The sequence below is a fragment of the Oncorhynchus tshawytscha genome, linkage group LG26, assembly GCF_018296145.1.
Source record: "Oncorhynchus tshawytscha isolate Ot180627B linkage group LG26, Otsh_v2.0, whole genome shotgun sequence".
NCBI lineage: Eukaryota > Metazoa > Chordata > Actinopteri > Salmoniformes > Salmonidae > Oncorhynchus > Oncorhynchus tshawytscha.
The window spans coordinates 21,348,334-21,366,396 of NC_056454.1; the positions used below are offsets into that span (position 1 = coordinate 21,348,334).

The 18,063-nt window shown below is 47.0% G+C and overlaps 1 protein-coding gene across 2 annotated transcripts in view; it reads right to left on the reverse strand.

The window, feature by feature from the left end:
* The window catches only part of LOC112225355 (cytoplasmic protein NCK2-like), a 60,864-nt gene extending 43,400 nt beyond the window's left edge, over positions 1-17,464 (reverse strand). The window contains exons 1-2 of one of the 2 annotated variants that reach the window (XM_042306530.1): positions 17,196-17,464; positions 16,058-16,091 (exon numbers count right to left, since the gene is read on the reverse strand). The gene's annotated coding sequence lies outside the window, so the exon portion shown is untranslated. The remainder of the gene's footprint in view (positions 1-16,057; positions 16,092-17,195) is intronic. The other variant, XM_042306529.1, reaches the window with a different exon arrangement.
* Positions 17,465-18,063: the final 599 nt, after the last annotated feature.

The window sequence follows — 18,063 nt, forward strand, 5'->3', positions numbered from 1 at the left end:
CCACGCTGCACAACCCTAACAACCCTCCACGCTACACAACCCCTATACAACCCTCCACGCTACACAACCCCTATACAACCCTCCACGCTACACAACCCCTCCACAACCCCTCCACGCTTCACAACCCCTCCACGCTTCACAACCCCTCCACAACCCCTCCACGCTTCACAACCCCTCCACAACCCCTCCACGCTGCACAACCCTCCACGCCACAACCCCTCCACGCTACACAACCCCTATACAACCCCTCCATGCTGCACAACCCCTCCACAACCCCTCCACGCTGCACAACCCTCCACGCTTCACAGCCCCTCCACAAGCCCCTCCCAACCCCACAACCCCTCCAAGCCACACAACCCCTCCACACCCCTCCACGCCACACAACCCCTCCACGCTGCACAACCCCTCCACGCCACCCCTAACAACCCCTCCCAGGCTACACAACCCCTCCACGCTACACACAACCCTCCTCACAACCCCTATACAACCCTCCACGCTACAACCCCTCCACAACCCCTCCACGCTTCACAACCCCTCCACGCTGCACAACCCCTATACAACCCCTCCATGCTACACAACCCCTCCACAACCCCTCCACGCTGCACAACCCTCCACGCTGCACAACCCCTCCACGCTTCACAACCCTCCACAACCCCTCCACGCTGCACAACCCCTATACAACCCTCCACGCTACACAACCCCTCCACAACCCCTCCAGGCTGCACAACCCCTCCACACTTCTCCACGCTGCACAACCCCTCCACAACCCTCCACAACCCCTCCACGCTGCACAACCCCTCCACACCCCTCCAAGCTGCACAACCCCTCCACGCTACACAACCCTAATAACCCCTCCAAGTTACACAACCCCTCCACAACTCTCCACGCTGCACAACCCCTCCACGCTGCACAACCCCTCCAGGCTGCACAACCCCTCCACGCTTCACAACCCCTATACAACCCCTCCACGCTTCACAACCCTCCACGCTGCACAACCCTCCACGCTACACAACCCCTAATAACCCTCCAAGCTACACAACCCCTCCACAACCCTCCACGCTTCACAACCCCTCCACGCTGCACAACCCTCCACGCTACACAACCCCTCCATGCTACACAACCCCTCCACGCTACACAACCCCTGCTGGCCCTACAGCCCCTCCACGCTACACAACCCCTATACAACCCCTCCACGCTGCACAACCCCTCCACGCTACACAACCCCTCCATGCTGCACAACCCCCTAACGACCCCTCCACGCTGCACAACCCCTATACAACCCCTCCACGCTTCACAACCCCTCCACAACCCTCCACGCTTCACAACCCCTCCACAACCCCTCCACGCTGCACAACCCCTCCACGCACAACCCCTCCACAACCCCTCCACGCTGCACAACCCCTATACAACCCCTCCAAGCCACACAACCCCTCCACGCCCCTCCAAGCCCACAACCCCTCCACGCCCTCCAAGCCACACAACCCCTCCACAACCCCTCCAGGCTGCACAACCCCTCCACAACCCCTCCACAACCCCTCCAAGCCACACAACCCCTCCACAACCCCTCCAGGCTGCACAACCCCTCCACAACCCCTCCACAACCCCTCCAAGCCACACAACCCCTCCACAACCCCTCCAGGCTGCACAACCCCTCCACAACCCCTCCACGCCCCTCCAAGCCACACAGCCCCTCCACAACCCCTCCAAGCCGCACAACCCCTCCACAACCCCTCCACGCCTCTCCAAGCCACACAACCCCTCCCAACCCCTCCAAGCCACACAACCCCTCCACAACCCCTCCAGGCTGCACAACCCCTCCACACTTCTCCACGCTGCACAACCCCTCCACACCCCTCCAAGCTGCACAACCCCTCCACGCTACACAACCCCTAATAACCCCTCCAAGTTACACAACCCCTCCACAACTCTCCACGCTGCACAACCCCTCCACAACCCTCCACGCTACACAACCCCTCCACGCTGCACAACCCCTCCACACCCCTCGACGCCGCACAACCCCTCCACGCTGCACAACCCTAATAACCCCTCCAAGCTACACAACCCCTCCACAACTCTCCACGCTGCACAACCCCTCCACGCTGCACAACCCCTCCAGGCTGCACAACCCCTCCACGCTTCACAACCCCTATACAACCCCTCCACGCTTCACAACCCCTCCACGCTACACAACCCCTAATAACCCCTCCAAGCTACACAACCCCTCCACAACCCTCCACGCTTCACAACCCCTCCACGCTGCACAACCCCTCCACGCTACACAACCCCTCCACGCTACACAACCCCTCCACGCTACACAACCCCTCCACGCTACACAACCCCTCCACGCTACACAACCCCTATACAACCCCTCCACGCTGCACAACCCCTAACAACCCTCCACGCTACACAACCCCTCCACGCTGCACAACCCCTATACAACCCCTCCACGCTACACAACCCCTATACAACCCCTCCACGCTGCACAACCCTCCACGCTACACAACCCCTAATAACCCCTCCAAGCTACACAACCCCTCCACAACCCTCCACGCTTCACAACCCCTCCACGCTGCACAACCCCTCCACGCTACACAACCCCTCCACGCTACACAACCCCTGCACAACCCCTATACAACCCCTCCACGCTACACAACCCCTATACAACCCCTCCACGCTGCACAACCCTAACAACCCCTCCACGCTACACAACCCCTCACAACCCTCCACGCTACACAACCCCTCCATGCTGCACAACCCCTAACAACCCCTCCACGCTGCACAACCCCTATACAACCCCTCCACGCTACACAACCCCTATACAACCCCTCCACGCTACACAACCCCTATACAACCCCTCCACGCTACACAACCCCTATACAACCTCTCCACGCTACACAACCCCTATACAACCCCTCCACGCTACACAACCCCTATACAACCCTCCACGCTACACAACCCCTATACAAGCCCCTCCACGCTACACAACCCCTACAACCCCCCACGCTACACAACCCCCTATACAACCCCTCCACGCTACACACCCCTCCACGCTGCACAACCCCTCCACGCTGCACAACCCCTCCACGCTGCACAAGCCCCTCCACGCTACACACCCCTCCACGCTACACAACCCCTATACAACCCCTCCACGCTACACAACCCCTCCACAACCCCTCCACGCTACACAACCCCTCCACGCTACACAACCCCTCCGGTATGTAGGAAAGAGTAAGAAACAGTGGAGCAGAACACAGATCTGCTGGTGTAAGCAAAACAGTTAGCTCAAAGGGTAAACTCAGCTGTCTGTAGCTTATACACACTCAGCACACAGAGGGAATGTGATGCCACTAGTGTCCAGTTACCTGCAGGTTAGTCTCCCACTACTGTTTACCCTGCCATTTAGTACAGGTCAGGCTGTGTCCTTCTCCTGTGATTGGCTGCTAAAACACCTGTCAAAACATGATGCATGTGTTCTCTGATTTAGTAGAGCTCCACCTAACTATCTGTCACTCAACACAATGGAGACCACTACGCCAGCTGAATTGAACACACACACAGCAAACACGTATAGGGGGAAAACATTGTCTGAACTTCAGAATCAATGTGGAGGAAGATTTAGCTTCAGATGCCACAAACTCTCTCGTTCGCTGTTCACAAGTACGTGAACAGAAACACGAACCTCCAAGCTACTCCTGTTAGTGAACTGTTCCTGTTTTGCTCATTAGTACCGGTGCCGTGCCTACCTGGGAGAACAGATGCAGCAGACCAGTGTGCACGTGGGTGTTCATGTTACGAGTTTGAGTTAAGACACGTAGAAGCCTTAAAAGGGGGGTGAAGAGGTCTGGTACTACAATTGGGCTGGGCAACATGTCTGAATAGGGCTGGACAACACGTCTGACTAGGGCTGGGCAACATGGCCTAAAAAAATGGTATCTACATATTTCAAATTGTCTCTCTAAATAAGCTTTGTTCTACAATTAAAAAGGTCAAATAAACTGCATTTCAAACTGTCAGCAATAATTGAATGAATTAAGGGTGTGTGAAATTACACTAAATATAAGCCCCACTAATCATTTTATCAAAAATAAGCACTGATCTGGCATTGTACAAAATCAATTTTCTTCCCTTTTTGTTACAAATTGACCCAGAACTATGCATAATGCACATTCACTAATAATAACTTCTTGTGGTAGGTTTTACAGAACATTAACACAGGTCTCATCTCTCTAGCACAAGCCCACATGCTAGTGAGTAGCCAGCTAATCTTTATATTTCAAGTTTAGACACATTTGATCTATTTACTAGAACAAGGTGGAACATTTGAATTGTTATGAACAAACCCTTCTGTCCATCTCCAACTGTTTGAACAGCGTGTCAGACTGTCCACTTCGTTCAGATGTTGAACTCAAGTGGTCTACCTTATTTCTCAGAATGAGAACGAGTTGACAATTCCTTATATAATTGTGTGTTATGATTATTGTCCATTTCTAAAAACAGACTAGACAGCTAGTATAACAGACGTTGGCTGAAATGCAGCTAGTGGTATGTGCAATGCCGCGAGACAAACTGAGCATACTTTTTCCAAAATCAATGTTCATTGATACTCTTGTTTTAGTAGTGTCTGCTCTGCGCGCAATTGGATTAGTTGAGACAAAAAAATTCTAAATGAAATGAAACCGTTCCACAAAAATGTGCATCTGAAAACCATAACTGGCACGCAACGCAGATCGGTAGAAATGGTCAGATAAATTGCCATTCCACATGAGAAAGGTTGGAGACTCCTCATGTAGCCTATTACGCGCAACTTCAGGAGAGTAACGGCAGAATCTTCAATAACCAGTAGGAGGGTATATTTCCTGGTTATCTTGATCTCTGGCTCCCTCAAGTCATGTGTGTCTGATTTCATCAAACACCCTTAAATTGTATTTATTTATTGTTATTGAACCTTTAGTTAACTAGGAAAGTCAGTTCAGAACTAATTCTTATTTACAATGAAGACCTACCGGAGAACAGTGGGTTAACTGCCTTTCTCAGGGGCAGAATGACAGATTTTTACCTTGTCAGCTCGGGGATTCAATCCAGCAACCTTTCGGTTACTGGCCCAACGCTCTAACCATTAGGCTTCCTGCATCAGACAAGCTCAATGCATATATAATTGATTTTATTAAAACGCATAGGGTGTGTCTATGAAAAAATACAGGTTTTATCATTTAGACCATTCGATTGGTCGATACAAGATACAAGACCTTCGTTCGACCAAGTTATTTTTTAGTCGGGGACAGCCCTACCTCTATTACAGTAAAATAATGTCTCAATGTTTGTTTCGGTATCTATATGACCGATTCTGTTGGGCCAAACCTCAAACGCAAATGTCAGAGAGGAAGAAGTGATATCTAAACTTAAATTGGTGTGAGTGGCAGGGGGAGGGGCTTGGTGTGTGTGTATAAAAAGAGAGAAGTTTCTCTCACCAAAATCGATCCAAAAGAAGCCCAATGCGTTTCTATGGGATTATTTTGGACCTAAGCTTGTCGCCTGCCTTCCCGCCTTTGGGACAACGACTCCCATTGTTAAGGTGGGAGACATGAGCATCTCGTCATTATATGCAGATTTCTGGTGTAAATGGGAATGTACACACAGCACAGAAGGAGACGAGACTAAAAAGACGACATGAGAACAAGCGGACAAGAAACGCACGTAAAAACTAATACAAAAAAAGCTTGATTCTTGTGGAACAGGCATTTGGAACAGGCATTTGGAACAAAAACATGAATTCGATACATCTCCCAGCCCTCCATCTGACTACACAAGGCAGTCGTGTACCCTTGCAACTGAACTTCAAGCCCTGAGGAAGATGACATTACTGCTCGATGCTAATAGCCATTGGGTTCTTCAACTTTTTCAGCACGGGACCCAAGCTTAGGAAAACATGCAACTATACGTAAATATGGGTACATTACATTGCCCTTATGCCTAAAACTGTAGCAATATAGACAATAACAATGAAATTAGATACCCATATGAATAGCTATGGGTGTTTATTGTTCCCCATTACAAACACTTACATATTCGTCAAGGTTGGAACTGTTGCTGTTAAAATACAATAAGTAATTTTCATTCTGAACAGGAAGAATCTGATTGCGTCACACAGGTATCTAACAGAACACACACAGGCTCCATTTGATCGTGCAACCCTAAGTAACAATACAGATTAATGGTCAGGCCTATTGTACATCTTACTGTAGAAATGATTGTTGGAACTGTGACTTAAAATAAAATATGTCATTGTTACTATGAACTAGAATAAACTGATCACATCACACAGATGTTGACCAGAAAGACAAACAAACAAACAAAAACACTCCTAATAAGAGGTGTGTGGCTGGTTGAAGTTTTCAACAAGCAGGTCTATTCTGGGCTTCGTTTTTTAGTCTGTTTCTGTACTTGTTTTTTTAAGTGCGTCAGAGTTGAGAACCCTGACTAATTTTTTGCTTTTGTTCTATGTAGCGGTGCATTTTTTGTTGAGTCATTACAACATCTACCTACGTTATATAGGTATGCACGTCATCTACCTTCGTTATATAGGTATGCACGTCAGCTTTGACATCAGTTTTACACATCGTTAAACTAGACATCGGGCCGATGCCGGCATTTTTAGCTAATATCGGCAGATTCCGATATGCTCACCGACTATATCGTGCATCCCTAACAGCAGGCCTGATATTCTTTCATCAGTACGGTTACTTAGGGTTGAACTATCAGTAGCTAGCTAGCTAGCTTGCTTTGGCTAACGTTAGCTAGATAGCTATTAGCTGTGTACAAGGGGATTGTTTGAAAGAGAAACTCCCATCGACTACTATGAGATATAATAAGCAAAGTTAAGGGAGTACTATCAACACGTAATAAAATGATAATTCCATGCTAGCTGAAGTACTCAACTGTCCTGAAGCATTTTGCCCTGTTCTGAAAGAAGTCCCTGGGTTTACTGTCATGCTGTGGATGTTTGGTCAGGATGTATTGTTTTGGTTTGTTTGTTTTGTTTTTTATTTAACTAGGTAAGTCAGTTAAGAACAAATTGTTATTTTACAATGACAGCCTACCCCAGCCAAATCCTAATGACACTGGGCCAACTGTGCGCTGCCATATGGGACTCCCAATCACGGCCGGTTGTGATACAGCCTGGAATTGAACCAGGGTCTGTAGGGACGCCTCTAGCACTGAGATGCAGTGCCTTAGATCGCTGCACCACTCGGGAGCATCTTACAATACTAAGTACTTCCCAAACAAAACACATTGAGGGCGCTCCTAGTTATTTCTCAAAGTTTGTATGAAACCAAGAGAGAAACTTATCGCTGTATTTGCGTTTCATGACGATTGAGCTCAGTCATAACTTGTGGCTAGCTTGAGTCAATTCAATGAGCGAGATGAGTGACGGCGAGTGGGTATTTATTTTATTTATCTGTTATTTTACCAGGTAAGTTGACTGAGAACACGTTCTCATTTACAGCAACGACCTGGGGAATAGTTACAGGGGAGAGGAGGGGGATGAATGAGCCAATTGTAAACTGGGGATTATTAGGTGACCGTGATGGTTTGAGGGCCAGATTGGGAATTTAGCCAGGACACCGGGGTTAACACCCCTACTCTTACGATAAGTGCCATGGGATCTTTAATGACCTCAGAGAGTCAGGACACCCGTTTAACGTACCATCCGAGAGACGGCACCCTACACAGGGCAGTGTCCACAATCACTGCCCTGGGGCATTGGGATATTTTTTAGACCAGTGGAAAGAGTGCCTCCTACTGGCCCTCCAACACCAATGAGAAGCCAGTGGCTTCGATCAGCTACCAAACTGAGCAGACATCGCTGCTAAATAGAGACCGCTGCTGAACAGAGAGCGCCGCCGACCAGAGAGCGCCAATGTTAGCTCACTGAGCTAAAGCCAATAACTCAGGGCAAGATGATTACTTATGACGGAAAACTAACTTGGTACACAACCTCTTAAATACACAGTGGTTCACCAGAAGTAACTGATGGGTGAAGAAACATAGGGATTGAAGGAAGTCTCTAGGTTTTGCTTGCCTGAGGTAGAGTATCTCATGATAAGCTGTAGACCACACTATTTACCAAGAGAGTTTTCATCTATATTCTTCATAGCTGTCTATTTGCCACCACAAACCGATGCTGTCACTAAGACCACACTCAATGAGCTGTATACGGCCATAAGCAAACAGGAAAACGCTCATCCAGAGGTGGCACTCCTATTAGCCAGGGAATTTAATGCAGGGAAAATCAAGTCCGCTTTACCTCATTTCTACCAGCATGTTAAATGTGCAACCAGAGGGAAACACACTCTGGACCAACTTTACTCCACACAGAGATGCATACAAACCTCTCCCTTGCCCTCCATTTGGCAAATCTGACCATAATTATATTCTCCTGATTTCCGCTTACAAGCCAAAACTAAAGCAGGAAGTACCAGTGACTCAGTCAACAAGAAAGTGGTCAGATGAAGCAGATGCTAAGTTACAGGACTGTTTTGCTAGCACAGACCGGAATATGTTCCCGGGATTCTTCCGATGGTATTGAGGAGTACACCACATCAGTCACTGGCTTTATCAATAAGTGCATCGATGACGTCGTCCCCACAGTGACTGTACGTACCCCAACCAGAAGCCATGGATTACAGGCAACATCTGCACTGAGCTAAAGGGTAGAACTGCCGCTTTCAAGGAGTGGAATTCTAAACCGGAAGCTATGCCCTCCGACGAACCATAAACAGGCAAAACTAGAATCGTACTATACCAGCTCTGACGCTCGTCAGATGCGGCAGGTCTTGCAAAACTATTACACACTACAAAGGGAAGCTCAGCCGCGAGCTACCTAGTGACACGAGCCTACCAGACGAGCTAATTTACGTCTATGCTCGTGTCGATGCAAGTAACACTGAAACATGCATGAGAGCATCAGCTGTTCTGGACAACTGTGTGATCACGCAGATGTGAGTAAGACCTTTAAACAGGTCATTCACAGACAGATTACTAGGACGTGTACTCAAAGCATGCGCCGACCAAATGGCAAGCGTCTTCACTGACATTTTAAACTTGTCCCTGACTGAGTCTGTAATACCAAGATGTTTCAAGCAGACCACCATAGTTCCTGTGCTGCCGCACCGCAGGCGGTAGCCAAAAGGCTTCTTAACAGCTTCTACCCCCAAGTCATAAGCCTACTGAACAGCTAATCAAAGGGCTACCCAGACACCTCTTTTATGCCGCTGCTACGCTCTGTGAATTATCTATGCAGACACTTTTACTCTCCCTACATGTACATATTACCTCGACAAACCGGTGCCCCCACACATTGACTCTGTACCGGTACCCCCTGTATATAGCCTCCACATTGACTCTGTACCGTAATACCCTGTATATAGACTCATTATTGTTATTTTACTCCTGCTGTTTAATTACTTGTTTCTTTTATTTTCTATTTTTTACTTAACACTTTTTTTAAAAACTTCTTAAAGCATTGTTGGTTGTAAGTAAGCATTTCACTGTAAGGTCTACATCTGTTGTATTCAGCGCATGTGACAAATAAAATTAGATTTATTTTTTATTTGATTGAAGAGATCTCTCTGTGTGAGTGAGTGAGTCTGTCATGGCCTTTGGCCTGGTGAGCAGCGGGTATATACTGGGGGTGAGTCACTGCTGTCCTGCTTGCCTTGCCCAAGCATGTGTGCGTTATATATACACAAGCCCTGCTCTGACGTTGTGACAAGGCCCTCAGACCCAGGGAGTAAGTCTGACGCACAATCAGAGAGAGAAACGAAAGCAGTCTGTGTGTGGTGGAACATCTCTGGCCCAGGACAAAATAAATAAATGTCACGACTTGCTGCATCAACCTGTGTGTGCGCGTGTGTGTGTGTGTGTCTGTCGAGCTTGACATTTTTTGGTCAGGACAAACTTCTGGCATTACACCATAACAAGTAGTCACAGAATAACAACCCATGAAATAGGTTTTCCCCCTGAAAATGGCATGCTAAACAACCCAGCTCTTGACAACAGAAGTGTTTCTATGTTTTGTATTCCCAGGCAGAATGGTGATGTCTCCTTCCACGGAAACCCTGTCACACAAAACACTGAACAGCCACATTCAACAGGCATCACTGTGTCCACTGTGTATTTGTTTGGCCCTGGTAATCCCGAGGACCCTGTTACTCTTAAGCCATCCGTCTCATAAAATAGTGGTTTCGTAGTGCATCCTCAACATGTGTGAGTGTGTACGCAAAGGAGGCCATATTACACCTACATAGGGTATAGCAGGGATAGGGTATAGCAGCCACGTCAAACCCTGACAGCCATCTCATCATCATGGCTATGGCTATGTGATCCATACACAGCCAGCGGGACAGAGGATCACATCCAACACAGTAATGGGGAGGTAAGAAGAGAAGAGATGGAGTGAAAAAAACCTCTCCCTTTTCATGAGAGGAGAAATGCCATTTACACCCCCAGAGACAGAGAGGCCGTTGGACAGGTGTGAGCCACTCATGAAAGCATTCTCCATCATTTTGGGACTGAGCCAAACTGATGTCCTGCAGCAAACCCATTAAAATATCACAACACGTGTGTGTGTGTGTGTGTGTGTGTGTGTGTGTGTGTGTGTGTGTGTGTGTGTGTGTGTGTGTGTATATGAGAGAGAGATAGAGAGAGAAGATTGCAGTGTCCACTTAGTAGATATGTTGGTAGGCCCTTCATGCTCTAACTAAATCAAATTGACAAACATCACTCTTCTACCAGTTACTGTGTGTTCATAGGACCGTCCCTACCTTCCCTCGCTATTTAAATTTCAAGAACCGTGTCCTCCATCCTCCCTCCTTTAGCCTGACCTTTTCCATTCCTTGTACCCTCCATCTTTCCACTGCCTCTCTCCCCCCCATCTCTTTACCCTTCACTCGGCCTTCCCCTCTCTCTGTAATACCGGTCCAGCTCCTTGAAGGTTTGACCTCTCCTCAGAACACACGGGGGATCTGGGTTGTTATCTGAACATGACTGAAGCCAGGAGGCAGATGGGGAAAATCACAGCTCCATGCTACTTCTGGCAACCTGCCTTCTCTTAGTGACTGGCTGCTTTAAACTGGCAGCAGCATATGACTGCTGCCTCTGGGGGAGTCACACTAGTACCCCAGTGTTCAAGTTGAAAGGATGTTTTTCACAACGTTCACAGAACAGCACTGGTACGAGTTGTCAGGGAGAGTGCACGAGTTGTCAGGGAGAGTGCACGAGTTGTCAGGGAGAGTGCACGAGTTGTCAGGGAGAGTGCACGAGTTGTCAGGGAGAGTGCACGAGTTGCACGGAACTAAATTATGTTGTCTTTGTATTTCAGTTTCAGCATACATGTTTTTTTTACCTTTATTTAACGAGGCAAGTTAGTTAAGAACAGATTCTTATTTATAATGACGGCCTACACCGGCCAAACCCGGATGATGCTGGGCCAATTATGTGCTGCCCTATGGGACTCCCAATCACGGCCGGTTGTGATACAGCCTGGTTTCGAACCAGGGTGTCTGTAGTGACGCCTCAAGCACTGAGATGCAGTCCCTTAGACCGCTGCGCTACTTGGGAGCCCTACAATCAGGCTGCACCTAGGGTGGCAGGCAAAGGCAAGTGCACACACACACAGAATCCCGCCGCCCACTGTATTTCCTGTGACTAGATAGCAAGCCAAGTAAATCCAGACCTTGATGCAGCGATTACCTAACTGTGTGTGTGTGGAGGTCCTGAACTGAGGACTCTCTTTTCTCTCAGGGAGTGTTGGGTTTCGCTGCTCGCTCCGTCTTGCTCCACGGCCCAAAGTGGCAATTTTCACCGGGGTAATTCGAAGCCAGCCATGCAAACTGGGAGAGGGCACGGGAGTGCCTTCGACCCTTAATTACTCTTTAACGAGCACTTCTGAGGGTGTTTATGAATTAATGGCCTCTTGTCTGTCAGGGGATGGAGACATCAGTTCGAGGGGGACAAATAGGGAGAGTTGTGGTGGTGTGAAATCCCCCCCCCCGCCCCTGTGGAGTTTCTAAAGCTCTTGGACTTACACACTGCCAGTCTGTATACGGTCTCTGTACGTAATGTCTTCATGACGCACCAAGTTAACACATTTTTTCAGTGACTCCCAAGCATGCTCAATTTATTTTCCCTGTCCTCCAGCATCCATGGGAGAGGTCAGTCTTTTTAAGGGCCTAGTTTAAGGGGCTGGGGGTGTGGATGGGTAGTGAGAGAGACATGCCAGTGCCATCTCCCACTCCCTATACCAATCCCATTCCCTATCTGTCCCCCTCTCTGTCCATATATGCATCCCTAGAACAGGATTAGGCTGGGTGCCCAGTGGTGACACAAGGGCATTGGAGGTTCAGGTGGACTCAAGCAGAGTGAGGGCCTGAGAGAGAGGGCAAAGAGGGAGGGAAGGATGGGAGTGGGAGCATTGAGACAGAAGTGAGATAAACAGCTTAAAATCATTAATGGGAGAATGAGTGAGAGAGCGAGCCAGGGAGAGTGAGTGAGCAACAAAGAGCGACGAAGAGGGAGAGCTGGTACACTCTGTAATAAAACAGAGGAAAGGTGAAGGCTGTGAAACCATAATTGATGAGAGGGCAGAATTAAGAAGGTTCAGCCAAAGGCCAAAGACTCCTGGAACTGTCTGTGTCCGGAGAACTCTTTAAGTGTTCCAAGCTCGAAGGGCCGGTTCTTATGAAATCATGTATTGGGTGCCTATAATGGCATGAATCTCTTCAGCATTTGCTCTCCCCAGGTTATCATTAGGCTTGCAATGTGTGTGTGCACAGATCGATATGGCATACAGAACAAAACACACTAACACCACTGTCGATTGCCGTCACTGTGTCTTGTCTTCTCAATGGCACAACAAATCCTCTTTCTCTTCCTGGGTCACAGTGTGTTCAGTTCCATTATTACTGTAACGGCTGCCACGGTTAACGGCTGCCCTGCCCTGACTGCCATGCTCCAGATTACCACAATGACTAGAGGGAGAATAACAATGAGAACCATTGGGCTCCTGACCCCTCCTGTCTCAGCCTCCAGTATTTATGCTGCAGTCGTTTATGTGTCGGGGGGCTAGGGTCAGTTTGTTATATCTGGAGTACTTCTCCTGTCCTATCCGGTGTCCTGTGTGAATTTAAGTATGTTCTCTCTAATTCTCTCTCTCTCTGAGGACCTGAGACCTAGGACCATGCCTCAGGACTACCTGACATGATGACTCCTTGCTGTCCCCAGTCCACCTGGCTGTGCTGCTGCTCCAGTTTCAACTGTTCTGCCTGTGATTATTATTATTTGACCATGCTGATCATTTATGAACATTTGAACATCTTGGCCATGTTCTGTTATAATCTCCACCCGGCACAGCCAGAAGAGGACTGGCCACCCCACATAGCCTGGTTCCTCTCTAGGCTTCTTCCTAGGTTTTGGCCTTTCTAGGGAGTTTTTCCTAGCCACCGTGCTTCTACACCTGCATTGCTTGCTGTTTGGGGTTTTAGGCTGGGTTTCTGTACAGCACGTTGAGATATCAGCTGATGTACGAAGGGCTTTATAAATACATTTGATTTGGCTCCCATCACTCTATCTGCCCGTATGAAATAATCTCTCTCCATGTCCGCTGATGATCCATTCATCTGGGTCTGTGCCCATCTAGTCCACCCCTTTTGGGAAGATTAACATTTTGCAGTGGGAGAAAGAGGTCACAGAAAGATATTTTCAGCATTGGCTACTTTGCTACCAAATCAGTTGTGTTATGATGCAGTGGTTTTCCAACATGGCTTCTGATGTGGAGCTTGTTGATTTTCTCTATAACAAGCACAACAGATGAGGTTTCTTTACCATTGCATGTAGCCTATATTTTAAAAAATGTAAGAATTCGGTAGCTCGGACTTGGAGACCGCCGCATTAGAGGTTTATATGTCTAGGAGCCTGAAAGAGCCCATGTCGTCAAGGGACAAATAGTGGTTTCTCTCTCACAGTGGGGTCAATACACCCTCTCTACAAATACACCAGACCAAGTGGGAGCTCCATACAGCTCTTTTGTGTAAAATCAGATAATGTCACTGAAGGGGCACAGAGTGTACACAACAAATTCCAGAGCTCAGTAGGATGGTGGGTTGTGATAGCATTAGGCCTAAATGTTCTGGCTATTTAAGAAAGAACACTGTCCCATAGTTGTTGTGATATGACAAAGCAGGTTTAAGGCGTCAGCATGCTTCAGTTTGGCTGACGCCCAGCCGAACGAGTGTGCTCAAACTCCCTTGAAAGACCTTCGCTTGAAAAACAAAAAAAGGGGCAATAGTGCAGTTTGTCCATTTTGAGACACCGTAGCCAGTACACTTCCTCAAAATATAGTCTGAATTAATCTAAGAAAATTAATGACAGATTTGAGTTAATAAGTTTTTGCTGATGAGATCTTAGTCGCACAAATGTATATATATATTTTTAAAGGAAAATCTGCATGAAAACGAGTCGTCTCTGGTTGAATGACAAAGACTTTTGAAGAATGCCTACTGTTGACCAATCACTGATGCAGGGGCATAAACTAAAGTTCAAAGACGAAGTCTATCTCCAGAAAAAAGTGTGCTCCCAAAAATCCCCCAAAAAACCTCACCAAAGTCTGAACAAAAACGTCACAAAATGTTGTAATATATGCATGAACTCTAACAAACTGTTTCGTCTGGGATGCATGACGGTCTTTCGTTTCACCGGACGCACATGACCTGGACATTGATTAAGGTAGTCCACACACCTCTCTGATTCAGATGGGTTAAATGATGAAGACACATTTCCGATGAATGCATTCAGTTGTGCAACTGACTAGGTATCCCCTTTATCAGACCTGACGTGATTGAGTTTAAGACTGTTGTGTCGGCCTTTCTTAAAACGGTTGAGTCAGCCATAGAAAACCCAACTGGGCTAGGCTAGTGTTCGGTCTCGCTAACAAACTAATGATTTCTACTGTCAGCACTAAATGATTTAGCACCTTGATTTCCAATCAGGTTGTACAGCAGTGTTGCTCAATCTATTTCTGTATTGTAAGTTTTAAAGGGATACTTTGGGATTTTGTCAAGGAGGCCCTTTATCTACTTCCCCAGAGGTCAGGTGAACTTGTGGATACCATTTTTGTCTCTGTGTCCAGTATACGAAAGAAGAGGTAGTTTCACGTGCACACTAGCAGACACCCGTAAACTTCCAGTCACTGAGCAAACACTAGTTAACATTGACTCGCGAAACTACCTATAACTTCCTTCATACTGGACACAAAGAAATAAAAATGCTATGCACAAGTTCACCTGACTCTGGGGAAGTAGATAAAGGCCCTCATTGACAAAATCCCGAAGTCTCCCTTTAACCAGGCACTAACACACCCCTTCAACTAATCAACAGCTTGGTGATTCGTTGATAATTTTAGGCGTGGATTGAGGTTAATGGTTGTGTGCCGAGAAGACTCTGGTAGTTTCTGACTTCTGTCCTTTAGGCCACGTTTCCCCCCAACCAAAAACAAAAGTGCAGGCCACACAGAGCAGCAGAATGGCTTGCCCTTCCTCAGTCAGCAAACAGTGGTTTACATAATGCCAAAATCAAACAGGTCCCCTCCCAAATTTAACAACAGGACTACAGAGAACGCCAAACCCTGCATTCCACACACATACCTGTCATTGCAACAGCAAACCGTGTACCATAAAAACTGTGTTGCCACGGTGACCTACCTTAACACAGGGGTGTGGCGGCGCTGTGGGTGCGCCCTGAAACTACACCTTACCCCTGAGCGTCCATACTGTGTGACTGTCCCAGATAGCCTACAGTACCTTAATCTGTCATCACATAAAACTGTCTGATAAGGAGAAGAACACTGATAAACTCAGTTTCCATACAGGTCTCTTAATCCCTAGAACATGTTCATGCTATTGTCCACATCTAGGAGCGAAATGGGTTAGTTCTGGCATTTATGCGGCATTTGCAGTATAATGTGAGTAAAATAGTATTAGGGCCTGACTGTAAAGTCCAGTACCTCTCAGCTGGAACCACTTCACACATCCGGAAGCCTAATGGAAGGAATAACATTAGAGAACTGTGGGGTGTAGGTGGATAGAAACTGGAAGCTACATTAGGCTACTCAAAACCATGTGCATTTCAGGCTATCAAACCGCACATTAGTTTTTGAACTGTAGTAGACAAAAGAGTGGACACACCATGGTGGATTCTAATGGGATTTACTTACACATTGCTGTCATTGCTCTTTTGTCTGGGCTGTGGGTGAGAGCAGCCAGACTGCAAAACTGGCTACTGTATGTAAACCATGTTGGCTACAGTAGCCTACAATGTGAAGCTCTTTAATTCTGGCAAATAAACATCACTTTCTGCAATGTGTGGAGAAAGAAAAGTGTGCTATGAAGAGTGTTTAATGTCCATCTAAGCGCAGCTGTTAAAGCAACAGTGTAACAACCAGCGATACAATAGGCTAACAATAATCATCCCAACGAATATGAGCTGTATGCGGGAATTTGATCTTCGGATTGTAGACCCAGTGTGGAACAAGCCAATAGGCTATGGGATAGCATTTAGAAATTCCCCAATTGATTTAAGCACAAAACAAATTGAAACAAATGGAAAAACTGGGAAGCAATTAGAATTATTTAAAGAAAACAGACAGCCTGCGATGTAAACCAAACACGACGGTTTCAAACAGTGGAAGCACAAGTGATGTTAATGAATGAGTCGAAGGCTATAGGCTACTCGGTAATAACATATTCAAGTCTACTTAATATAATAAGTGCATTCTTTAATGTAAAAGGAAAACATTACATTTGTATGTTAACCATATTTTACTGGAAGCCTGTAATAACGCACATATAGCCTATCAACTGCACCGTGTGGAGTGTGGACACAAAGACAGTGCCCTAAAGAATCAGAAAGTGACGGTCTATACTAGTGAACGGACAACATGGTCCATGGATATTGTCCACGTCTAGGCCTTGTACCAAACAATGGATAGGCTATTTTGTATGTTTGTACCCACTGACGTGTCATAGTTTGCACTACTCCACTTGTGAAAAGAAAACACAGCAGCCATAGCCTATAGTTCACGCCACAAACATCAAGCCCGGGCGACCACACCAACTTTACGCTCAGTTGAAAATTGTCCTTACCTTGGTGTTCACTCCAACGAGAACGAGCAACGGGGACTGGAGAGCAACACACACTGGGGAAGAAACAGAAAACCTTTTCACAAACCAACCGAGTCGTGATCAAAAGCGCAACAAAACTAAATTCACGTATTTGGTTCGGTTTCTCAGAACGATTCCTTTCTCTGGCCCAGCTATTCCACTCGCTGCTTGCTAGTTCTCTCCCCCTCTAGCGCAAGCTGCCTCCACCACAATCCACTCGTCCGACTGGTGACGTCACCGCCGAGGAACAATGCGTGGTATGACATGGAGATTGATTTACTTCCACTAATCATACAATTTACGTTGTTGAATGACTGGTTATTTTGCATTCGGACGTTGCCTTCATAATCAAGGAGGAAATTGAAATAGTCTACTTTAAAGGTATTCAGCTCAATTTACACAGTGATATAACAAGTAATCAGCTTTATTCTGTTTTTATTTGCATTTGCGTGACATGTTGAGTTTCCAGGTTGCTGTGTAAAGGGCAAGTTGCTGCCTTGGCCTGGAAGCCAGGACAAGATGGCGGGAATAAAATTAGTCATATTTTTAATATAAAAATATGACTATTTTTTTCCCCACCATCTTCAACCGATTCAAGCTCACCCTCTACCTCCCTCACTCTCTTCGACCTCCTCCACATTGCAAGTACACAAAAAATGAGTCATATTTTTAGAGAAACTAGACCCCCTGCCTTTTGTGGTTTCAGGGTGGGTGAAAATGGAGTTGGTTGCTGTGGAATCGGTGAAGGTAATACGAAGTGGTCTTGTGATAATTGTTTGTGTTTCTGCCAGTCAGAGGGAGCAGGCGCTCCACGCCACACGAATGGGGTCAAGAGCTGTGGCTTGTTATG